General features: G+C 45.3%; 1 long non-coding RNA gene across 4 annotated transcripts in view; it reads right to left on the bottom strand.

The window, feature by feature from the left end:
- The window catches only part of LOC144891117 (uncharacterized), an 81,063-nt gene that overhangs the window by 43,164 nt on the left and 11,109 nt on the right, over positions 1-26,790 (bottom strand). For 3 of the 4 annotated variants that reach the window (XR_013622710.1, XR_013622712.1, XR_013622711.1), the window contains exon 3: positions 17,721-17,883. This is a non-coding gene — a long non-coding RNA (uncharacterized LOC144891117). Of the gene's footprint in view, positions 1-14,564; positions 14,669-17,720; positions 17,884-26,790 lie in introns of those variants that run through there. The other variant, XR_013622713.1, reaches the window with a different exon arrangement.

Below are 26,790 nucleotides of genomic sequence, written 5' to 3'. Positions count from 1 at the left end.
TGTGAACTCATTGTTAACCTTAACACTGAACCCAAATGTGAACTCATTGCTAACCTTAGCCATGAACCCAAATGTGAACTCATTGCTAACCTTAGCTATGAACCCAAATGTGAACTCATTGGTAACCTTAACCATGAACCCAAATGTGAACTCATTGGTAACCTTAACCATGAACCCAAATGTGAACTCATTGGTAACCTTAACCATGAACCCAAATGTGAACTCATTGCTAACCTTAACCATGAACCCAAATGTGAACTCATTGCTAACCTTAGCCATGAACCCAAATGTGAACTCATTGCTAACCTTAACCATGAACCCAAATGTTACCTCATTGCTAACCTTAACACTGAACCCAAATGTGAACTCATTGCCAACCTTAACACTGAACCCAAATGTGAACTCATTGCTAACCTTAACAATGAACCCAAATGTGAACTCATTGCTAACCTTAACCATGAACCCAAATGTGAACTCATTGCCAACCTTAACACTGAACCCCAAATGTGAACTCATTGCTAACCTTAACAATGAACCCAAATGTGAACTCATTGCTAACCTTAACCATGAACCCAAATGTGAACTCATTGCTAACCTTAACCATGAACCCAAATGTGAACTCATTGCTAACCTTAACCATGAACCCAAATGTGAACTCATTGCCAACTTAACACTGAACCCCAAATGTGAACTCATTGCTAACCTTAACAATGAACCCAAATGTGAACTCATTGCTAACCTTAACCATGAACCCAAATGTGAACTCATTGCTAACCTTAACCATGAACCCAAATGTGAACTCATTGCTAACCTTAACAATGAACCCAAATGTGAACTCATTGCTAACCTTAACCATGAACCCAAATGTGAACTCATTGCCAACCTTAACACTGAACCCCAAATGTGAACTCATTGCTAACCTTAACCATGAACCCAAATGTGAACTCATTGCTAACCTTATCAATGAACCCAAATGTGAACTCATTGTTAACCATGACTCCGAAGGTGAACTCAATGCTAACCTTAATCATGAACCAAAATGTTAATTCATTGATAACCTTAACCATGACTCCGAAGGTGAACTCATTGTTAATCTTAAACGTGAACCGAAATGTTAACTCGTTGGTAACCGGAACCTTGAAATGTTAACTCGTTGGTAACCTTAACCATGAATTGAAATGTTAACTGTTTGTTAACATTAACCATGAACCCAAATGCTAACTTGTTGTTAGCCTTAACTATGAACCCAAATGTTAACTTGTCAACCTTAATCATGAACCCCAATGTTAACTCGTTGTTACATTAACCATGAAGCACCATGCATTTTAATCCTCCTACCTGGCATTCCTCACCATAACCATGAACCCAAATGTTAACTCGTTGTTAACCTTAACCATGAACACTAATGTTAACTCGTTGTTAACCTTAACCATAAAGCACCATGCATTTTAATCCTCCTACCTGGCATTCCTCACCATAACCATGATCCCAAATGTTAACTCGTTGTTAACCTTAACCATGAACCCTAAGGTTAGCTCGATGTTAACATTAACCATGAAGCACAATGCATTTTAATCCTCCTACCTGGCATTCCTCACCATAACCATGAACCCAAATGTTAACTCGTTGTTAACCTTAACCATGAGCACTAATGTTAACTCGTTGTTAACCTTAACCATAAAGCACCATGCATTTTAATCCTCCTACCTGGCATTCCTCACCATAACCATGATCCGAATCCGCCCTAATCCGAACACACCTTTAACCTGAAGCCAAACCCTAAGTGGATGTTACAGCACCATCTTGTTATAAGCTAATGGGTTATTTTCCTTCTCCTCCAGCATCAGCGTTTTCTCCAACCATAACCCGCCCTTCTTTTCAAACAAACCCTATCATTACGTCACAAATCCTCCACATCCCGCGGCTGCTTCAAGTGTTGTTGACACAAAATCAGAAATACACGTTCACGGATATACACGAGGTGTCGCTCGACGTCACGGCCATGACGTCATAATTTTAAACCGACTCACCAAAAATACGGATCCAGTTTTTTCATCAAAGACTCGTGATTGTAAGCCATTATCGCTAATGTTACCGGTAACCCCAAATTTCCATATTCACCTCCTGAACCCCATCCTGAGCTGAGGCTTCGAGTAAACGGTTCGCTCAGGGGTGGCCACATTGAGTGGGAAACCCGCCCAGGTGGGAGCCCTTGCCTCTCGCACAGCCAGACGCCTGCAATTGGGGACATTGAAAGCGCTTTTCCGCCCAGGAGCTTGCTTTGAAGAAGAGAACCCCCTCCCTCCCTGCCAGCGGCCAAGCCAGTCGGGCTCCGGTCAGCCTCTTCTCTCTCATCTTTCCTGCACATCCTCATCATGCTTCTTCCTCTTCTTCTTCCTCTCATGAACCCTATCTTCATTCATCCCCAATACCTTAACCATGTATTTTCCCTTCCTCTTTACTTCTTCTTCTTCTCTTTCTCTTACAAGTTATTTCTTTGTCTGATTATATTATTATTACCTCTGTACTCTGCCACCAAAGGTGGATTGAGGTTGTTTTCACCTTTATACAAATTCTAATCATTTAATCTTTACATCATTATACATACCGGTACCAAATTTGAATTGGATCACTTCAGCCATTCTCAAGTTATAGACCTATTACAGATTTGACCTTTGACCTTTGACCCCAAAATCTAATAACTTAATCTTTACAACGTTATACAAACCTGTACCAAGTTTGAATTATATAACTTCAGTCGTTCTCAGGTTATAGACCTATTACAGATTTGACCTTTGACCTTTGACCCTAAAATCTAATCGCTTAATCTTTACAATATTATACATAACTGTACCAAGTTTGAATTAGATCACGTCAGCCGTTCTCAAGTTATAGACCTATTACAGACTTTGACCTTTGACCTATGGCCCCAAAATCTAATCACTTAATCTTTACAATATTATACATAACTGTACCAAATTTGAATTGGATCACTTCATTCATTCTCAAGTTATAGACCTATTACAGACTTTGACCTTTGACCTATGACCCCAAAATCTAATCACTTAATCTTTACAATATTATACATAACTGTACCAAATTTGAATTGGATCACTTCAGTCATTCTCAAGTTATAGACCTATTACAGACTTTGACCTTTGACCTATGACCCCAAAATCTAATCACTTAATCTTTACAATATTATACATAACTGTACCAAATTTGAATTGGATCACTTCAGTCATTCTCAAGTTATAGACCTATTACAGATTTGACCTATGACCCCAAAATCTAATAACTTAATCATTACAACGTTATACAAACCTGTACCAAGTTTGAATTATATAACTTCAGTTGTTCTCAGGTTATAGACCGATTACAGATTTGACCTATGACCCTAAAATCGAATCGCTTAATCTTTACAATATTATACATACCTGTACCAAGTTTGAATTAGATCACTTCAGCCGTTCTCAAGTTATAGACCTATTACAGACTTTGACCTTTGACCTATGACCCCAAAATCGAATCACTTAATCTTTACAATATTATACATACCTGTACTAAGTTTGAATTAGATCACTTCAGCCGTTCTCAAGTTATAGACCTATTACAGACTTTGACCTTTGACCTATGACCCCAAAATCTAATCACTTAATCTTTACAATATTATACATACCTGTACTAAGTTTGAATTAGATCACTTCAGCCATTCTCAAGTTATAGAGCTATTACAGATTTGACCTTTGACCTTTGACCCTAAAAGCTAAGCACTTAATCTTTACAACATAATACATACCTGCACCAAGTTTGAATTAGATCACGTCAGCTGTTCTCAAGTTATAGACCTATTACAGATTTGACCTTTGACCCCTAAATCTAATCACTTATTCTTTACATCATTATACATGCCTGTACTAAGTTTGAATCAGATCACTTCAGCTGTGATAAAGTTATAGACCTATTACAGACTTTGACATTTGACCTCTTGACCCCAAAATCTAATCGGTTCATCTTTACATCATTCTACATAAGTGTACCAAATTTGGTCAGTATCCCATCACTGGTTCACAAGTTATTCTGGTAACAGTATTTTTACCTAACATGACCTCTGACTTTTGCCCTTTGACCTCATGACCCCAAAATCTAATCAGTTAATCTTTACCTCATTATACATACCTGTGCCAAGTTTGGCTAAGATCCCTTTAGTCATTCTCAAGTTATCGCGGTAACGAAAACCTATCACAGATGGATGGATGGATGGACGGACGGACGGACGGACAGACAGCCGGACGGACAACCTGAAAACACAATGCCTCCGGCGACTTTGTTGGCGGAGGCATAAAAAACCCCAATGTTGAACCCTCACCATTTCTTGAACATGCATTTACCAATCTTGTTGAAACTTGGCACACAGATTAATGAACGAAAGCTTACGTATGTACGTCATTTTCTTACGAGATGAGATCAAAGATGACTGACTGGCAGCCATTTTGTTACATAAACCTGACCCCAAGCAATTTCTTGAACGTGCATGGCCCAATTTTGTTCAAACTTGGCACAAGCACAGCACATGATGGCATATACGTGCACTTCACTTTATTTTGCGATCTGATCAAAGTTGTAAACGAGAACAATGCGACTGCGTCGCCATGTGCCTCCGCATAGTCCCACAACGGGTAGATGCCATCCATCGTTCACTGTCCTAAAAAATAAACAAGTTTGATTTAAATCCCGTCAGCTGTTTTCAATTATCACATTTTTACCAGACATGACAGGTTTCACATATATTGGTGAAGTAGTTTCAGAGAAGGGATTTTTTAAAAATATCAGCTTTCGAGCTAATATCGCTGCCATACCACATGTCATATGACCTTTAAAAATATACACTTTGCATATGTATGGGTAGGGGAGCACGTGTGTGAAGTATTGTGTTGATCGGATAAGGCTCGTTTTTCTATCCAATATGGCTGCCAAATCACGTGACCTACGACATCATCATTTTCAAACTATATGCAACAGTGCTGTTAGATGACATTTGTAAAATTTCGCATCGATAGGGTGAGCGGTTTCAGAGATATAATTTTTAATATTTTACTTCAATCCAATATGGCTGCCAAACCATGTGACCTATGATGTCATAAATTTAATATTTCAATACAAATGGGTCACAGATCATATGCATGTAATTTCAGGTTTTTAGGATAAGGATTTCGATTAAAACATTTTTGGCTGGTATACCACTTCACCTATGATGTCATCATTATCAAGCTTTTGCTCACAGTTGGGAGTACTTGAAAATGTGCCAAGTTTCAATTTTTTCTATTCAGCAGTTTCCAAAAAATATATTTTTTAAATTTGCTTTTAATCTAAGATGGCTGCCATACCACGTGATCTATGACATCACAATTATCATAAAAACATTCTGCATGGGTGTCACTCCTACCCTGAAAGTTTTGCCTCCATCGGACATATTAAGACAATCGGACATAGGGACACCTTCCTATGCAGATCTACCTAAAAAGATTTTGAGGTCCAAAATCCTTAATTTTCATCTAATCTATCTATAATTCCAGTAATCTCTGTGTGTATGTATGTATGTATGTATGTATGTATGTATGTATGTCTGTGACCGCTGTTTCTCGACAACCACGGGTCCGATATACTTTAAACTTGCCAGGTATATTGCTGGGGACCCGAGGATGTGCCTTTTCAAGGTTTGAAATTAATCGGACAAGTAGTTACCGAGCTATGTCCAAAAAACGATTCAACCAATCAGAGAGCAGCGAGCTATCACGTGTGCCGAACGTGGCGAACAGACTCTGCCTCGGACGGCACATTTGAGAGCGTATTCATTTATTTCACGTTGGCAAACTATGTTGGCGTTAAACTATGTTTTAAAACTAATTAAAACTAATTTGCGATTCATCGTAACTGCGATTTGCGACCTTCCGGACAGTGAAGACTTCACTTCCGGCAGCCAATCACAGAACGAGCCGAGCCGAGCGCGTGCGCCATTACGGTTCGTAATTCGATTTCTTCCGGAGAAAATAATAATTTCTCGATTTCTTATGCGCATTATTTCTCCCAATTCAGTCAGAGCGAAGGGCGGAAGCGAAGAGCGTTGTTTTTTTTGTTTACGGGCGTACGGGCGTACGGGCGGGGTAGAGCGTACGGGTAGCGTTTTTTTTTTTTTTTGGCAAGGAACGGGCACCCAGGTACGGGCATGCCCTAGTTTACTTGAAATTTGAAGAGGATTTGCGTATCAGGTCACTGAATTCCACCACAAATTATTTTTGAAGCCAACATAGACCAAAAGGTCAACATAGGCCACAGGTCAACAACTTAGGTGAAGTTTCTAAAATCCTCAATTTTCATCCGATTGACTTGAAATTTGAACAGGATTTGCATATCCGGTCACTTAATTCAACAACCAATTATTTTTCAGGTCAAAAGGTCATAAGGTCATCGTAGGCCAAAGGTCAACAGCTTATTTAAGGGATCTTGCAAGTGTAGTGCTCTGCATGACATATTTCTTGTTATTATTTTGGTGGGATGGAATCATAGCCTGCTTTTCACGAAAATTCGCAGATGCGGCCACTCTCTTCCTCCCTATCCAAACCACAAAGGAGTTTCTTTCCTTTTCTTTTTGTATTTATTATTTCCCTTTTTTGTACCGATTTTATGACTCGCACTTGTAATAACTTTTTACTGTTTTCTATATTGCATCATATTACACAGCTTTATCTTTATTTCACTGTTAAATTTTTACATCCCCCACCGAAAATGGAGTAAAAGTGGAGTGCAAAACGTGACTTTGACATATTTAAACAAGAAAACAGCTTCTGTCTATGACGGTCTGTTTGGCATTTCTATGATTAAGATGATGTCGGCCATTAAGGTAAAAACTATCACCAATAATTGAGTGAGCAAACAAAGAAACAGTCATTGACAAAGTTGCACCTATTTTACCTTGTACAGTGCTTTTCTCGCTGGATCTCGTTACATCATTAATCTTAACGAGTTCGTTTTGTGCAAATTCCAAAATGTCAAACGCCATCCATCTATTTGCTGGCCTGTACAAACTGAACTTCATTACGTGAGATAAACCATAAAGATTGTAAAATAAACCATAAAGATTGTAAAATAAACAATAAAATACATTTAAAATACCACGCAGGATGTACGTACATCCAGGACGAAGCCAACCAGGACGAAAGACAAACCACATGCAGTATATGAGATAAGCAGTATAATGGTTTATAAACAAATTATTTTTGAAGCCAACATAGACCAAAAGGTCAACATAGGCCACAGGTCAACAACTTAGGTGAAGTTTCTAAAATCCTCAATTTTCATCCGATTGACTTGAAATTTGAACATGATTTGCATATGTAACATTATAATATATGTAACATTATGTAACAATTATAACAATAATTATATGTAACATTATATGTAACATCTATTTGCTTGTGTGTAACAACTGTGTTGTTTTTCAACATAATCTCCATTGCGTTCAATGCATTTTTTCCAGCACTTTACTAAGACCTTGATTCCTCCAGAAATTTTTTTTGGAGCTGCTTGTTACCATTACCATTCGTGGTTACCATTCGTGCACCACCTCTTGGACCTCTTTGTCGGATCTGAAAGTGCTTCCACCAAGCACCTCTTTAAGTGGCCCAAAGATGTGGTAAAGCTTTGGTTTCAACAGCGTGAAGACGAGCTAGGTGTGAGGCAGGAGCACCAGCCCAGAGGGGAGAGCAGTATTCCATTGAGCTGCGGATGAAAGCCTTGCATGTGGTGAGGAGCTCAGGTGTGCCAAGGAAGGACTTCGCACGACGGAGGATGCCCAGTCGGCGACTGGCTTTGGAGGCCAGCTTGGAAATGTGGTTTTCCCAAGAAAGATCATGGCAGATAGTGAGACCCAAAAGCTTGAGTGACAGAACTTCTTGGAGAGGATGGTTGAGAAAGTAGATGGGAGGGTTGTCCAGTCGGTCTTTTCGGAGAGACATAGTGAGAGTGTGAGATTTGTAAAAAATAGTTTAATGCCCATGGCACTGTAGCCAACCTCCCTGGACGTGGCCGCAAGAGTAAACTTGATCGAAGATTGCAGCGAAGGATTGTTTGAATGGTGGAGAAAGCACCTCGATCAACTGCCAAACAGACTCAAACTGAACTTCAGACACAAGGTACAACAGTTTCAACTCGCACCATCCGTCATAAACTCCTACGTTCTATGGTAGGAGACCCGGGAGGACCCCACTGCTAAGAAAGCCCGACTGGAGTTTTCCAAAACACACCTAAACATGCCAAAACCCTTCTGGGAGAATGTCCTGTGGACAGATGAGACAAAATTAGAGCTTTTTGGTAAAGCACAGGAGATTACCAAGGCATTTTGGAGCGCAATGTTCGACCCAGTGTCAGAAAGCTGGGTCTCCGTCGAAGGTCATGGGTCTTGCAGCAGGACAATGACCCCCAAACACTTCAAAAAGCACCCAGGAATGGTTCAAGACAAAACGCTGAACTGCTCTGAAGTGGCCAGCAATGATTCCAGATCTAAATCCCATTGAATACCTGTGGGGAGATCTGAAAACAACAGTTGGGAGAAGGCACCCTTCAAATCTGGGAGAACTGGAGCAGTTTGCACAAGAAGAGTGGGTCAAACTGCCAGTAGAGAGGTGGAGGAAGCTCATTCATGGCTATAGGAAGCGCTTAATTGCAGCTATTTGGTCCAAAGGCCGTGCTACCCAATATTAAGTCTAGGGTGTCAATAATTTTGTCAATGCCATTTTTTTTTTTTTTCTGATTTAAAATAATATATTAAGTTCTGAATCAAAAACAAAGGTTCTGTAACATCAACAGTGAAATAAAGAATTGTGGAGACCAAATACTTTTGTCAATTTCAACTTATTTTTAGAAAGAATTGTGAGTTATTTGAAAAAGGTACAAGGGTGCCAATATTTTTGGCCACAACTGCAGATAAAGGGTTTGGTGCAGCACAGGCATGATGGGCCGAATGGCCTCCTCCTGCACCAAAGTTATTTTTGTGTCCTTGTGAATTAGCTGGCCAGGCCCGACGTTTGACTGAAGGTAGCAGAAACTGATAATTTGTTAAAAGATGCCGGTGATTCCTGACAAACTCCAATGTTATCGAACCACACGAACCATATAACCCAATGACAGAGACCTACCAGGTCTCAAAGTATCCGTGTGTGTGTGTGTGTGTGTGTGTGTGTGTGTGTGTGTGTGTGTGTGTGTGTGTGTGTGTGTGTGTGTGTGTGTGTGTGTGTGTCCAGGTCATAACGTTTTATCATTTGAGCTTTTGTCATCAAATTATCAACAAAACATTTATTATGAGAATATGGATAACACTCATTAATAATTGGGTCAAAATGTCAAAAGGCAAAGTCAAAGTAAGTACAAATAGGCCTCATTAGCCCGTCCGCCACTGCGCTGCGTGAGACGGCCGAGTTTTTTTATTCACTTCTCTGTTTCTTTATTTTGTCCACTTCCATTTTGCGATGTTTTCCAGTTTACCATTTGAGGTTTTGTCATCAAATTTTCAGCAAACCTTTATGATGAGAATATGTTGAAAAAGAAGAAGACCACTCCTTTTCCCATCTTCAGATGCATAGAGATGCCGAAGCAGTTTCTTGGCTATTGGGCACAATCCTGGATGGGTCGCCACTCCAACGCAGGACACTCGAATGGCTCATTCATCCCAGCAAGCGGGTATTCATTTTACCAACCTTGGAAGGATGACAGGCTGAGTCAACACACCTGGTGTTAATTCAATGGCTGACAGGGCCTTGAACTCAGGACCTTGAGATCTACCTTAACGGTTTAGCCAACACCAGCCTTGCGAATATGTTGAACACCGATGAATGAAATTAGAAAAAAATTTTTGCTGTTGTTTTCAAGTTTTTGTACAAAGTGGACGAGGACGGGCTTTGCATTTTGAGATGCTTTCTATTTATTGTTGTTTTCTTCACTTGCGCAATGTTTGTAGTTCCACCTTCAAAACATGATTTTCCTTTTCCGATTTCCATCTGTGCACGTACGTGATGGTACGAGAAGGCACTTAGAGCATTATCGTTCTTTGACGTAAACTAAAGTTTCCTCTTCTTACTATAATTCACCAAATGTCTGTCTGTCCGTCTGTTCCCAGGTACCGCAAAAACGGCTGAACCGATCGCAACGAAATTTTGGGTGGTTCATCCTCGGACCCCCTGGAGTAAAATAGGCTATATTGTTTTTCCAATTTTTTTCCCCAATTTTTCCAATTTTCCAATTTTTCCAAACACGATGGAATAATATTTGCCGATATGAACAGTGATGTGGCTTTTTTTGAAATTCTACAAATACTGTTTACATTTTGATGATTTGCGTGTGATATGATTCAACGGATGTTTATATAAATCGTTTAAAATAAAAAAAAGCCTTCAATTTCTGATATTTTGCCTTTTCATTTGGGCCTCCCAATTGAAGCTCCGCCCGTAGGTCGGGTACCGTTGCTAGTTTTTAAAATTTCATTTTAAAACACAAGTGTCTGTTGAACTCGTACAATGATGCATCGTGTGTGACGTCATCAATTGCAATTATAGAAACACATATTATTGCACATACATTTTAAATGAAATTTTTGACCTTCTCGTTTTGAAGCTCCAAACAATCCGAGTGCCCACGTGCAGTTATACGTACTTTTAGCTGATATTAGGAGAATAACAAGACTAAGTAAATAAACTAACAGCACTGGGAGCAGCAGCTGCCTCGCGTGCTCATGTCGGGCACAATCGCTCGGCCTCTGCGCAAATATTGATCTGGTGCGCTGCGCGCGCGCTCTGCCCGGGCACGTGGCTGCGGGGCTTAATTGGTCATAATTGGCCGAAGGTCCTCCTTTTTCTGCCTTTACCCCTCCGTGTAATTCGCCATGGCGGCTTTGTTAGCTCAGCAAATGAGCGTTAACGGAGAGAAACACGATACCGTCGCCGCAGGCTGAACCGGCCGTTAATCGGTGCGAGTGTGATCGTTAAATATAATCTCTTATTTTGTGTCAACCTTAACAAGAAGGCTGATTGGTTAATCTATGTCGGCTCCTTTTCTTCATTTCCGTTGTTTGTCGTATTGTTTGCAGGGATACCTGATATCTGCCTGGAGCTATTTCCCTCTAAAACCCCAACTTCGCCTTTTCACCCGCTCACCCCGCCATGCCCCCCTAACCCTAACTCACCAGACTTCCCATTCTGCTCCCTCTTTGCTCACCTCATCCTGCCCTTCTTTTAACCTTCACCTCTTGGTTCACATAGCACCCGCCATCTCCCACCCACGGCCCTCCGCCCCCTGCGCAACCTACCACAATCTCATTCCGTTCTCTCTTGACCCTCCTGACCTATAAAAGAGCTGCTTTCACCTCACCCGGCAAACCGCCACACCCTGACCACAACCACCACACCTGCTGACTTTGATACTCCTCCGTTCACCACCATGACATCTTGCCTCCTGCGTATTCTTTATGGTCATCGTGCACCCCAAAAGCAAATATGCTTTAGTGCCGAAACACCCAGTGTCCCTGACAACCTGGAGAACTGTATGAGTCAAGACCAGCCAGGTGACACGACATGGACTTTTGGAAGATCATTACATGTGAAACATACAGCGAGCGGTGTCACAGCAAGTAAAACAGGAAGCTACAAGTCAATCTTTGTAAGTGAGTTAGGGTTCAGGGTGGAGTTAATAGCCTCAACATTAAAGGGGCAATCGACTGACAACAGGCCAGAAAAATGATTTACATCAGGTGAGAAATGAAGAGTCAGATTGGTGGGTTGGCATCTTTAGAATTTGAAGCAAAGCTTCTATCTCCTGCTACTTGGTGATATATGTTATGGACCTTTGGATATAAGATAGTTGGAGGTGGTATCAATAGGAGTCCATTCAAAAGTGGTATCAATAGGTCCTTGATGGGAATTTGAACATCATTACTTATGAACATCTGGCTCACTCAAACACACAGGTATAAAAGTAACTCAAATGCCATACCTCATTGACCTTTTCAACCCTGTCAATACCCATAAAGTCCAGGCTTTCCATGTTCCTTCACCGCTTTGTCCCCCTTTTCACCTGTCTGTGAAATGACTTTTCTTCCATCCTCCAAGGTAGAACATCACTGATCCAAAAACCGACCAAAGACCTTTAATTAATAATTTCACCAATCTTTATATATATATATATATACATACAGAATCGAGGCTCGTGTAAGAGCTAACACATTGAACATGAAAGGATGCTCAGACACATAAAACATAGAATGAAGGGAGCGGGAGACAAGAGTGAGAGAGGGAAGCACACAAGCACAACAACAGTAGAGAACACGGACATCGGGAGATCTGTGGAAGGGGGAAGGCTTGGGGGGAGGAGGGAGGGGTACACGGTATAAAGCAAATGAACACTTCTAGGAATTTCAGGAAAGAAGTTGGGGAATGAAAAGAGGGGGATTTGGGGTGTTTTAACGGGGGTAGAAAAGATCAAGGTTTTGGATGGGGGAAGATAAGAGATGGTGGTGAACAGCTGTTTTAAAGACCTGGAGGGTGGAGTGGGATTGAAGAGAGTGAGGGAGTTTGTTCCAGAGGCGGGAGAAAAGAGGAATGAAAGAGTGAAGGTGAGCAGAGAGTCTTGATTTTGGCAGTTTCACAAGAAGAGGGTTGCTGGCAGATCTTGTGCGACCTGTAGGAATATTTGGGGAGACAGAGCTGGGGGGGGGGGGGGAGCAAGGCCGGAGAGGAGTCGGTAGAAGACAGAAAGACCACCTACCTGCCTGCGGTGAGAGAGAGAGAAAGGCCCTCAGAATCAGCTTCATCGCGGGAGATTCCAATGATTCAGAAAGCTTTGGTTTTAACCGCGTGAAGCCGAGCTAGTTGTGAGGCAGGAGCACCAGCCCAGAGGGGGGAACAGTATTCCATTGAGCTGCGGATGAAAGCCTTGTATGTGGTGAGGAGCTCAGGTGTGCCAAGGAAGGACTTCGCATGACGGAGGATGCCCAGTCGGAGACTGGCTTTGGAGGCCAGCTTGGAAATGTGGTTTTCCCAGGAAAGATCAGGGCAGATAGTGAGACCCAGACAGAAACTGGACAAACAGAAACAGACAGAAAGAGTGACAGAACTTCTTCAAGAGGATTGTTCAGAAAGTAGATGTGAGGGTTTTCCAGTCGGTCTTTTCAGAGAGACATAGTAAGAGTGTGAGATTTTCAGGATTGAAAGACATGTCCCACTTGGTTGACCAGTTTGTAATGTTATCCAGGTCTGCAGAGAGTGAGGAGGCTGCTGCCTGCCGATCTTATATTTGTTGACACGTTCCATGTCAGCCTGTTCCCTTCTACTCCACTGTCCGTATGTAATCATCATACCCTGTGTCAGGTCTTCCATGGGTCTGATATATTTTAAACCTTTAACGTCACTCGGTAGAGCGCATATCTCCGCCAGGCTGAACAGTTTACCTTTTGTATCCCACTTATAGGCCGGATCTGGATTCAGACCTGAACCAAATTCCGACCTGAACCTGATTCAAACCTTGTTCTTGTCGCCAAACCCACTCATCTACCAAGTTTTGTCATAACTTGTCCACAACGTTTTGAAATATCATCCCGTGCTATGTATCGTTTATGGCTCTATGGTGAAGAATTACTTTAAAATAAAAATAAAATTATCGGATCTTCACCAAAATCGAAACAATTCGTCCTTGTCAAACACGCAGCTTCTCCACAAAATTTCATCCGAATCCGTCCACAACTTTTTCATATGACCTGCTCACAGACAGACAGACAGACAGACAGACAGACAGACAGACAGGGGTGAAAACATAACCAGATACCATTTTACAAACCTTCGGTGGCGGAGGTAAAGAGACACCGAAAAACCTCTAGAGTTGCTGAATTTTCAGCGTTCTGGTACAATGAAGACTTATTTTATTCATAAAAGTTTACACTTTTCACTTTTCTACCTATTTAGTGTTTTTGCAGTGAACTTACAGTAAACCAGTATGACGCTCATAGGTGACAGACTTTACCTGTGGTTCATTTTCCTCGTTGACATATGAGCTGTCAGGAAGGTAATTCTTGTTTTTCATTCCTATCTTTTATACCTAAACATATAATAATTCCATGGTATTCTCATAAGTTCATGGAATATTCGCTCGGAGCCACATACATCATTAGGTAGAGAGGTGTTGATCTTTCACCACCAGAAGTTGATAAATAAATAAACATCCAGTTGGGCAAGTTGGGAATAGAACATGTGCCAAACCGAACATTAACGTCGACGGAACATGTCTATCGGGTTCCATTATTGCTTGCCTCAGCGAGTTGACAGATAATGAGCAAATGAGACATCTCCAGGGCCACCACACAAAAGGAGCACTGTTTAGTGTTCACGTGAGAGAGATTCGTGGAAATTGCATCACCCTTCCTGCGCCTCATCGGGCCGATATAGACTGTTCGTGCAAAATGTTAATAACATGCGCAATATGATAACAAATATCAGGATACCTCAATACCGCATTTATTTCATGGTTAGGGTAACTCAAGTCCACTTTGATGATTGTTTCGGCCTTAAAAACAGTTCGGAGCGACAAGATGCTTCATCCGAGAGTAACGAAGTTCAGGAATAGAGTCCACCTGGAAGTGAAGAATTGCGCATTAATTTGTTGACGTGACAAGAGAAGGAAAAGGCACTAAGTTAAGGCTGTGATTGAATTTGTTAAAAGATAAAATCGATATGAACGGCAGTCATCAATAAATAAACAAAACAAAACGTCATCAATAACGCATGAGGGTGAATTGTCCAATTATGAGAATGCAAAGAGGAGGATATTTGACCCCATGAGGGTTTGCTTCCTGGAGTAGTTGTGTTAGGCCCTTGCAGTTTACCTGATGCTCGTACCATCGAGGGTGTACGAGCATCAGATATTCCTCGAATGGTACCCGCTCGTTTGCGTCACAGTTAGAGGGCATGCGATGGGTGCCAATGTTTTTTTTGGGTTGTTTTTTTTTGTATACAAGATCGAGGCTCGTGAAAGCTAAAATTAATCACACAAAAAGTCAAACCGACACATAAAACACAAAATAAGGGGAGCGGTAGACAAGATGGGGAGAGAGGGGGAAGGACACAAACACAACATTTGAGAGCAGGGACATCGAGAGAACTGTGGGAGGGAGAGGGCTTGGGGGGAGGTGGGAGAGGGATAAAACATGTGGACATGGCAAGGACTTCCAGGAAAGAAGTTGGAATTTCAAAAAAGTGGATCTGAGGTGAATTAGCAGGGGTAGAAAAGATCAAGGTTTTGGATGGGGGAAGATTAGAGATGGTGGTGAACAGCTGTTTTAAAGACCTGGAGGGAGGAGTGGGATTCAAGGGAGTGGGGGGAGTTTGTTCCAGAGGCGGGAGAAAAGGGGAATGAAAGAGTGAAGGTGAGCAGAGAGCCTAGATTTTGGCAGTTTAACCATCAGAGGGTTACTGGCAGATCTTGTGCGACCTGTAGGAATATTTGGGGGACAGAGCACAGAGAGAGCTGGGGGAGCAAGGCCGTCAGTAGAAGACAGAAAGACCACCAACCTGCCTGCGGTGAGTGAGTGAAAGGCCCTCGGAGTTAGCTTCATCGTAGGAGAATCCAATGATTCTGAAAGCTTTGGTTTCAACAGCGTGAAGCAGAGCAAGGTGCGAGGCAGGAGCACCAGCCCATAGGGGAGAACAGTATTCCATTGAGCTGCAGATGAAAGCCTTGTATGTGGTGAGGAGCTCAGGTGTGCAAAGGAAGGACTTTGCACGATGGAGGATGCCCAGTCGGCGACTGGCTTTGGAGGCCAGCTTGGAAATGTGGTTTTCCCAAGAAAGATCATGGCAGATAGTGAGACCCAAAAGCTTGAGCGACAGAACTTCTTGGAGAGGATTGTTGAGAAAGTAGATGGGAGGGTTTTCCAGTCTGTTTTTTTGGAGAGACATAGTAAGAGTGTGAGATTTGTCAGGCTTGAAAGACATGTTCCACTTGTTTGACCAGTCTATGATTTTGTCCAGGTCTGCAGAGAGTGAGGAGGCTGCAGACTGCCGATCTGAGGGATGAGGAATGGAGCGGCAGAGAGTGGAGTCATCAGCAAAGAGATAGAGAGGATTTTCCAGAGAGTTGGAGAGATCATTGATGAAGACCAGAAAAAGCACAGGACCCAGAACACTGCCTTGGGGAACTCCAGCCAGAACAGGAAGGGGAGATGAGAGAAATCCATTCAGGGCCACACGTTGACTACGACCAGAGAGGAAGTCCGCAAGCCATGCGTGGAGATTTCCATGGATACCATAGGAGGAGAGTTTGGTGAGCAGAGCTGGGTGCCAGACCATATCGAAGGCATGTGTTTTGTCAAGGGAGACAGCTCTGATTTCCTGTTTGGCATTGAGGTCCTCCATCCATTGTTGAGACAGCAGAAGCAACATGTCCAGAGTAGAATGACCTGGTCTGAATCCAAATTGATGATCGGAGATCAAGCCATTGGAGAAGAGGAAAGATTTGATATCCGAAGCAATAATGGATTCCATGACTTTGCTGATAATTGGGAGCAGGCTGATTGGTCTGTAGTTGCAAGGATCTGTTTTTGCACCTTTTTTGTGTAAAGCGGTAATGTTTGCTGATTTCCAAGATGCTGGCAGATGACCTTGAGCAAAAGAGAGGGTGAAAAGAACAGAGAGAGGGTGAGATAGAGCGGCAGAGCAGGATTTTAGGACCCGTGGGCTGATGCCATCTGGTCCAGTTGCAGAATCAGATTCGAGGTTTGACAAAAACTTCTCCACCTTGTCAGGAGAGAAGGACACAGAGTCCAGGAGCAGTTGGGTTCGACTGGGTAATGTGGGAACAGAGAGAGATGGGTTTGCAGAAATTGCAGAAATCTCTCCATCCGAGTCTTCTTCCAGAACTGGACTGAAGGCAGGCTCAGGAAGAGTAAACAGTATTATCATTAGCAATTCCCAAAAAGCTAACTCGACTTAATTGCTAGCCCGAGTGTTTGCTCAATCATCATGGTATTGCGATAATATTAGTGTCTCGTTACCCGTTTGCATTCTGTCGCGAGTTCTTGTTTCCATATCGATCTTTCATTTCATGTTTAGCGTAGCACAGCTTTCTCGCCGCCCGGCTTCATTAACCCCGTGACTTCAATCCAGATAATTGATCATAAGCGCTGTTCAGACTTGTCTGTCGTTGTTCCTAACAGCTGCTATTGATTACATGAGCGATTATTTGTGACTGTCTCGGAAGTGTGCATAGTAGGTTCGTTTTTTGTCTCTTGTCCTTCCTCTTTTTTGAGCTGCTGGTTGTGGATTATATTATTTGCATGGTAGAGAAATTTTGTTTTTCATGCGCGTGAAAATTTCAGAAGCGTTTTAGGAGGACCTGCTGCTGGTCAAGTGGTCTTAGCTGGCCCCGGAGAAGCCGACTTAGTATTAAACGTCTCCTTGACGAGGACACGACAAGAATAGCTGGACATTTTCCCAGCAGAGTGGGCAGTGATAAGACCAGGGGGGGGGGGGGGGGAGGGCACAGCTTGATGGTAAAGAATATGAGAGTGAGGACAGTTTTAAGGCAGGAGTCTGTCAGTCAGAGTGATCAATGCATGGATTTGTCTAACCGGAAAGGTAGTGGCATTGGAGGAGGTGCATAGGTTTAGATTGGAATTAGAGAGGTACCTGGATTCATTAGAGATACGTAGTTGGGTATGGGGATATAGGCAGGACTTGTCGGTAGTGCTTCTCTGTGGATGGATGATGGTATCTGGTGTTGGTACAACCCAGGCATGATGTGCCGAATAGCTTCCTCCTGCTCCAAGGTCCCTTGTGTATCCTCGTGTACCTGCAGTCCGAGTAAATTTATCATGAGTATATCTTGAAATCTCTAGGTATAAGTACCGTATAAGGTATTATTGTTGAAGACCTCATGCACTACCAAACAGCGCTCATTAACCGGGCACCTGAATAATACGTTTTATGGACAACACATTGCCTTCAATGGGCTGGAGCTTTGGTAACTGCGATGGATGCACTATGTTTGCGCAGACTACACATAATGGGTGTTAGTGCCGAGATACAAAAGCTTAAAACCGAGGAATTTTCTTTTTAGTTAATCTGGCTCTGCTTAACACAACTTCCTCTGTCTGCTATCAGCATCCCTTTCGACCTCCTCCGTATTGCAATTCTTCATCCACAAGCTCTTCAGACGCCTATCATCCAAGCTACATGTACAAAACCAACTCTTCAAAGTTGTCCGGTCTTATCGTTCTCTCCACGCCTTCATAATGATCGACAAATGTCTCGGTAATAGACCAGGTTCATACGTGACCTCCAATTCTCCCACCAACTGTCTTGTTGCATGACAGAGATCTAACCAACTCATTGCTTAAGTTAAGATCAGCATCTCAGCTCCAAAATTATTGTACAATGCCCTCTCGCATACTAAACCTGTTTATATGAGACATGCACGAGTAGACGTAGTTACTGTATTATTTTGTCGGTGAATATACATCACAATATCACAAAACAGCTCTGAGAGCACTGGCAGATTGTCAGCACCAAATACCAATATAGATAGTTTGTAGAAGCAAGATTGCTTTCTTAATAATGAAATAATACATTCATAGGATGTTCTCTTTGTAAAAGTGGAACAGAACAAACAAGTATCAAATGAAGAAGAATGCTGGATAAATGTAGGCTCATGTAATAAACACATGCTTCCTGGTCCTAAAGCAAAAATCCATGGTCTTGCAAGATACACTTGGTTTTTCTCTTTTTGAAAAAGAAAACACTTTTTAATACAAAAAAGACAAACTACGAGTATTACAGTAGGTGTCCACAACCACATCCTTGACCGTGTTATGGAACGTCGGTCGAAGCCCTCAATTTTTATTCTTCCACCCTCACTTTTTCAACTTTAAATTTAAAGAGATCTGAAGAATTCCTTAAGCTTATTGAGTGCCTAATTCAATGACAATGCAAATATGATCAGCTGGTCACCGTCCATAGTCAACATTTGGCTACTTTGATCCCAGAAGCTCTCAGAACATTGGGTCCACAACCTTAGTTGTATCCGAAGGGCATCCAATCGGGCAGAAAGATAGTGAAAGAATCTTCCCCTCCCCAGGTTAGTATCATGATCCACCACTCCACACAGATTCATCCCCTTCATTTACCCTTCTAGGCATTCAACTCCGATGTACTCGATGAGGCCTCACAACAGATCGGTAGAAGAGCGCCATCTATCGCTTCAAATGAGGCATCGGTGCTTTGTCATCAAGCAAACCCGCATATAGGACCAGAAGATAGAAATTGGAGGATGGGGATCATATACGCATTGCGTACGCACACGGGGAGGGCGACAATGATAAAATAAAAATTTGAGAAAGGAAGAAAAGGAAGGATATAGAAGAGACAATGAAGGGGAGGGAAGTGTGGGAGAAGAGAGATGAGGAGTTGGTAGTTCTAGCTAATAGAGATAAACACAAGATAGTAGTTGTAACTCATGAGATCAATAACATCATGGGGGTGTGGAAAGGGGGTGGGAGGTAATAATCAAAAGTTCTGCTTTTTTGCATACGTAATAAATATACACTTCCCTTGGCAGAACAGGTCGAATAAAACCCAGATATACAACAAATGAGGACATCAGATTCCACACTTTGCTCAATTGTGAGTGCAAACGAAGTACCGCAAATACCTAGGTAGCTTAGGGTGAATCGTTCACATTGTGATACGAGTGTGGTGGATACGAAAGCTCACCGGCATGAGGGCATCATTCCGCGCACCAAGTGGGCAGCGGCCACGCCCGAGGGGTAGGCGTGGCCGCGGGATATACACCGGGCACGCAGCCCGGAACGCTCCAGTGCTACAGTTGAGCTCTTATAATAAAGACTCTTAAACTTACCGCGTTGTCGGCTTCCTTCTTGTTATACAAGTAAGCGCGCGTAGCACCGCGCTTCATTGGTGACCCTCCGACGTTGGATCAGCCGTCGCTGACTGACCGAATACGCCATCGCAATGGCAAACAACGCGGTTACGATCAAACTCCCCGAGTTCTGGGAGGCGCAAGCTGAAGTATGGTTCCTGCAGGCGGAAGCCCAGTTCCGACTTCGAGGCATCACGGTGGACGAGACCATGTACTGCCACGTGGTCGCCTCCCTCAGGCCCGGCACGGCCGCCCGTGTCGTGTCGGTCCTGAGAAACCCACCGGCCGACGGCAGGTACGAGGCGATCAAGCGTCTCCTCCTCGCCACGTTCGGCCTCACGGTGGACGCTCGAGCCGACCGCCTCCTGGACCTCCCCGAGCTCCGTGACACGCGACCGTCGGTCCGCATGGACCATATGCTGTCATTGTTGGGCGACGAAACCCCGAACGCTCTATTCCGGGCGTTGTTTCAATGCCAGCTGCCGGCACGAGTCCGCCTCGCGTTGGCCGGTTCTGCGACGACAGAACCCCGAGCTCTCGCTGCCGAGGCCGACAGGTTCTTCGCGGCTTTGGACACCCAGGCGAGTTTTGGTGCGGCCGTCGCGGCTCTCGGGGCTGACCCTGATGCTGATGCACCACACCTCGTGGATCTCGAGGCTGATGCGCATTTCGTGTCCGCTGCCACGCCCCGCCCACCGCCGCCGCCGCGGAGAAAACCGCGGCCTCCGCCACCTTCGCCGCAAACCTGGTGTTTTTTTCCACGCCCAGTTCGGCCACAAGGCTCGGCAATGTCGCCTGCCATGCTCATTCGGCAGGTCGGGAAACGCCCGGCCGGCCCTCGGTAGTGGCACTGAGCGCCGGCCGTGCAAACAGCCTACTGTTCATCACGGACACCTTATCCGGGCGCCATTACCTGTGCGACACGGGAGCGCAGGTGAGTGTCGTTCCCGCCGGTATGTCCGACAAGCAGTCCGCGGGCCGGGGCCCCGCGCTGCTTGCTGCCAAAGGTACGTCCATTCGCACGTATGGAAAACGCTGCCTTTCTCTGCGGTTCGGAGGGCAGGTCTTCCGGTGGTCGTTCGTCACTGCCGACGTGCCTATGGCACTGCTCGGCACGGACTTCCTGTGTGCCAATGGTCTACTGGTGGACGTCAAGCACAGAAGGCTTGTCCAGGTTGAGACGTTCAGCTCGCTCGCGTGCACGCTGCCCGCCTCGTTGAGCAGCTCCCGGAGCGGCTCATCGAGCGGCTCACCGAGCGGCTTGCTGAGCGGTTCGGTTCCGGCCAGGTTCATCTGTACGCTTCCAGCAGCGAACGAATTCACCCGCCTCCTCGCAGGTTTCCCGGCCCTCACGCGGCCCACCTTCTCGGCAGGGGCCGTCAAGCACGGGGTGGAACACCACATCCCCACCGCCGGGCCACCGGTCTACGCCCGGGCATGCCGCCTCGAACCGACGAAGCTCACGGTAGCTAAAGCGGAGTTCGCTACGCTGGAGCGGCTCGGCATCGAGCGGCGCTCCGAGAGTGCTTGGGCGTCGCCGCTTCACATCGTGCCAAAGCCCGGCGGGGGATGGCGACCGTGCGGGGACTACCGGCGCCTCAACGACGCCACCACCCCCGACCGCTACCCCGTCCCCCACATTCAGGACTTCTCCACCCGGTTGGCGGGCTTGTCCTTCTTTTCGAAGGTGGACCTCATACGCGGCTACCATCAGGTCCCCGACAGGCCGGAGGACATCCCGAAGATGGCGGTCATCACGCCGTTCGGACTTTTCGAATTTCTTCGGATGCCCTTCGGTTTGAAGAATGCAGCTCAGGGGTTCCAGCGACTAATGGACAGCATCTTGCGCGACTTGGATTTCGTGTACGTCTACCTGGACGACATCCTCGTCGCCAGCGCGTCCCGCGAAGAGCACCTACACCATCTCCGCACGCTCTTCGAACGTCTGGGCCAGCACGGCCTCATCGTGAACCCCGCCAAGTGCCGGTTCGGCGTCGCCGACATCGCCTTTTTTGGGGCACCGCATCACCAGGCACGGGGCCGTCCCCCTACCGGCCAAGGTGGAGGCGGTGAAGGGGTTTCCGCGCCCCCGCATGATCAAGGGGCTCCAGGAGTTCCTGGGCATGGTAAACTTTTACCATAGGTTCCTGCCCCGCATCGCCCAGCTCCCGCACCCCCTGCACGAGGCCCTCCGAGGGAAGCCGGGCAAAGGCGACGTTACCTGGACCGAGCAGATGGACGCGGCGTTCGCGGGCGTGAAGCTCGCCTTGGCTAACGCCACCATGCTCGCGCACCCGGCGCCCGATGCACCGATCGCCCTCACCACCGATGCCTCGGACTACGCGGTGGGCGCGGTGCACGAGCAATGGGTGCGTGGTGCTTGGCAACCGCTGGTGTTCTTCAGCCGGCAGCTTCGGAGAAGAGAGGGGAGAATAGGGGGGGATGGGGAGGGTGAGGGATGGGAGGCGGTCGGAGGGGGGAGAGGGGGGAGGGGGAGGGGGGAAGGGGGGAGGGGGGAGGGGAGGGGCCGGAGGGGGAGGGAAGGGGGTGAGGGGGGAGGGGAGGGGCCGGAGGGGGAGGGAAGGGGGGGGAGGGGGGAAGGGGGGAGGGGGAGGGGAGGGGGGAGGGGAGGGGGGAGGGGAGGGGGGGAAGGGGGAGGGGAGGGGGGAGGGTGGGGTTTCGCTGCGGGTTAGCGGGTACTTCGCTGAAATGCGCTGAGGTAAATATGAATAAAAAATATGGATCGTCAAATATTTTGAGTTCGGCCATGTTCGTCCCACGCTCAATGGCAATGTCTATGTCAAATATCAAGCACGTAAGCCTCTCCGTTTAGGAGTCTATCGGTAACATTACACACACACACACACACACACACACACAAACTGTGTTTTATATATATATATAGATGAGTATCAACACAAAATCACAGAACTACATATTATCTATTAGTGTAGCAGCATAGCAAACCTGTTGTGCATTTTGTGATACAAGCACCAAATTTGGCACAAATGTACATTAATATGTTGCGAACATTTTCAGATATTGGGCCACTTGAAATTCCGTAATTTTTTTTTCCAATTTTTTTCAAATTTCGTAATTTCAAATTTTTCGAGTGACACCGTCACAATTTCGGTCTTCGAGGCCGGCCGATATAGTGGGGCGGCTTAGCCCAAATATTCAAAAGAGTTGTGCATTTTGTGATACAAGCACCAAATTTGGCACAAATGTACATTAATATGTTGCGAACATTGTGTGGTCAGCAATGAAGACGAGAGTCTGAATTACATGTATGCAAAAGACCTTGTGAACCAGTGAAGCAAATACACGGGTAAGCATGAATTAAATCTAGGGCATGATATAATTTCCATGATGTTTACCTCTACACTCAATGGTGGAAGGAGGTAATGTTTTGATCCCAGCTTGTCTGTATGTCTGTTTGTCTGTTAGTCCACAAAATTCCAGACAAAGCTTGTAGTAGTGGTAGTTGTAGTGGTAGTGGTGATAACAGAAATTGTTATATAGAACTGAACTTATATTATTATTATATGCAGAAAATAACTTCATTTCTATATGCCCTGCAGTGGACAGGTTAATTGGTTTATGCACTGAAGGGGTCACCCTGGTGTGCACTGCTGTGTTCTGCCTCACTGAGTTGTTCAGGTATGATGTACTCAGCACAAGCTTCCGGTCGGCCCGGAGGTGGGGGTGCGGGGCCTGTCACGGAACGTCAAAACAAACGGCCTGCCGGGGCCGCCCAAAAGTCGGGCGTGAGGGGCGCGTCCACTAATGGAACGCCTCTCGCTTCCCAGATCGAGGGCCACGTGGTCAGGAGAACCTCGTCCCTTCCGGTCACACTTTGCCTATCGGCCGGCCTCGAAGACCGAAATTGTGACGGTGTCACCCGAAAAATTTGAAATTACGAAATTTGAAAAAAATTGAAAAAAAAAATTACGGAATTTCAAGTGGCCCAATATCTGAAAATGTTCGCAACATATTAATGTACATTTGTGCCAAATTTGGTGCTTGTATCACAAAATGCACAATTCTTTTGAATATTTGGGCTAAGCCGCCCCACTATATGAACTTTTTCGCAATTGTTTATGCATACTTCCGCATCCGCAAGATGGCGGCCTCCATGGAGCGATTTGGTGCGTCAAAGCTTCGAAATTCTCAAAGGATCCAGAAAAATCTGGCTTTTCAACATAATACGCGTTCATTGACAACACCGGCTTTGCCGGCTACTAGTACCGACTGCAAAGCCGCAATGAGCCGGCGAAGCCTGGATCCCTCTTGCCTCTTGCCTCTTGCCACTATTTTACCCATCACTATGGTATCAGTAGGTTAGGTAGTTGGTAGTAGGTAGGTGTAGTAGGTACCGTACCTGGTAAGACTTGGTAAAAGAGAAGAGCAGACAGTCCTCCCCAATACCTGCATACCTCTTGCCACTATTTTACCCATCACCATGGCATCAGTAGGTTAGGTAGTTGGTAGTAGGTAGGTAGGTAGTTGGTAGTAGGTAGGTGTAGTAGGTACCGCACCTGGTAAGACTTGGTAAAAGAGAAGAGCAGACAGTCCTCCCCAATACCTGCATACCTCTTGCCACTATTTTACCCATCACCATGGCATCAGTAGGTTAGGTAGTTGGTAGTCGGTAGGTAGGTAGTTGGTAGTAGGTAGGTGTAGTAGGTACCGCACCTGGTAAGACTTGGTAAAAGAGAAGAGCAGACAGTCCTCCCCAATACCTGCATACAATAAATGTCACAAGAAGCTTAAGGAAGTAACGATACGATGTGCTAGCTTAAGGCCTATTTTAAGAAATTTTTACTGGGCTTAACATACGTTTTCCCAGTATGTGTGTAGTCTTCTAACTTCAGTTGCTGGCAGGACTGGTTCTCTCCGGGCACGGCAGCTTCCTCCACCAGAAGACGTTAGCTTGCAGTGATTAATTCGGTGAATTCCGTCTCAACTTCGGATATTTCCGGCCGTGAAAAACTATCCGTATTTCTAAACTAAATATGTAAATCGCTTATACCATATTTCTGGCCGTGAAAAACTATCCCGTACGGCCGCGAGATTTCTAAAAAATAATTCTTCGTCAATGTTAGAATATTTGACGCTGTTTTCACCCTCCGAAACACGTAATAATATTTTTTCAAATGCTCGAATCTCATTGGTTCTGGTGTTCGATGACGATTTTCGTTGAAGATAACGAGGTTGGTCTTAACGTATTTTAAATACTAATTACAGGTTTCATTAGATTGTGAATCAAAGAACGACGGGTGAAACAAACTCCTATTGAACTTTTTCGCAATTGTTTTATGCAAACTTCCGCATCCGGTCGATGGCGGCCACCATTGAGTGATTTCATTTTAGAAATATTTTTGCAAATGCTCGACTCTCATTGGGTCCAGTGTTTGGTGACGCGTTTCGTTGAAGATAACCAGGCCCGTGCGGGCCGATGTTGGTCTTAAATTATTTTATTAATACTGTTACAGATACGACTTTGATGGTATGGTGGGCCGAGCGGGATGGCCGCCGTATCCGTACAAGTTACCCCGATTGCACCCGGGGTTGACTAATCGCGCTATGCTGGCTCAATAAGAAAAAGAAGACACCCGGCTGGATTATAATGACACAATACGACACCAGGGGTTCAGTTCTCAAGTATATTCGTACGGAAAAAGGTTAGATTACAACTACAAGAGGGACAGCATAGGAAGACAGGCACTTAGACACACTCTTATATTAACCCTAGACAGACCACAGATAAACGGGACAACGCTGACTCACACGGGATTTGATGGCAAGGAAAGCGGCAGTCGATGGCTCAGGTGCACCTGGCTCAGGGACAGAATCACGTACGGTGGTGTCCAGCAGATGCGGGGAGGTCGCTCAGCGCTCGTGGGTCGCGACTTTGGTGGAGATGCCGGGGAGGTCGCTCAGCGCTCGGGAGGGTGGCGTCTTGTCCTTCCAAGCTCGGGGCGCATCTCACGTCACGTCCGGCGCGGGGCCGCGTATATCCGGCGGGGAGTGACACGCCCTCGGCTCGTTAGCGCCGCCCCAGATGGCATCGGCCCATGGCTTCTCATTGGGTGCGGGGGTTACCGGCTCCGCCCTTGACGAGGGGCCGACAGGGAGCCCCTTCGTGGTAACCCCGTGGAGCGCGTGGTCAATGGCGGCTAACCGAGCCGGAAGGAGGACGCCCACTCCCCATGCCGTCACCGCGCCGCCCCCCTCTTTTGTTGTTGTTGTTGTAGTTGGCGCTTCTTCATGGGGAAGAGATGCGGAGAGGTATGGGGAGGTCCTAAACTTCCTAACAGGTGCTATATAATCACATTCTGGTGCAACGAAGAGTCATAATTAATGGAAACAAGTCCTTAACTGACATAGATTAAGAATAACTAGCAAGATGTCCTATAATTGTCTACGTGTGGTGCGGGGGACCTGGGCACGACATTTAATGGGGGGATGAAGGGGAAGATCGGCTCTAATGGGTGTTGTTTACAGACAATGGGACTAGGGAATGGGGTAAGGGAGAGTTGGGGAGTATCGGAGAAAATAGGGGAATATTTACAAGCGGATATGGAGGCCAAATTCCATATTCGCAACATTGCACCCTTCTCTACCCTCGGGGCGTCCCGACCCGATAAATTTTTACCTACTTTAGTGTGGCACGCAATGTAGTTCCCTCTACTATTAACTCTACCCTGAGTGCGACAGTTTTACAGATATTCACAAATGAGTAAATATGTCCCCCTGCGACGTTGCACCCTTCTCCTCACAGAAACACACCCACAGGATAACCGAATCCGGAAAGAATTC

This window comes from Myxine glutinosa, chromosome 3, assembly GCF_964187855.1.
Source record: "Myxine glutinosa chromosome 3, kmMyxGlut1.1, whole genome shotgun sequence".
Taxonomy (NCBI): domain Eukaryota; kingdom Metazoa; phylum Chordata; class Myxini; order Myxiniformes; family Myxinidae; genus Myxine; species Myxine glutinosa.
This window is presented reverse-complemented; position numbering and strand designations above follow the sequence as displayed.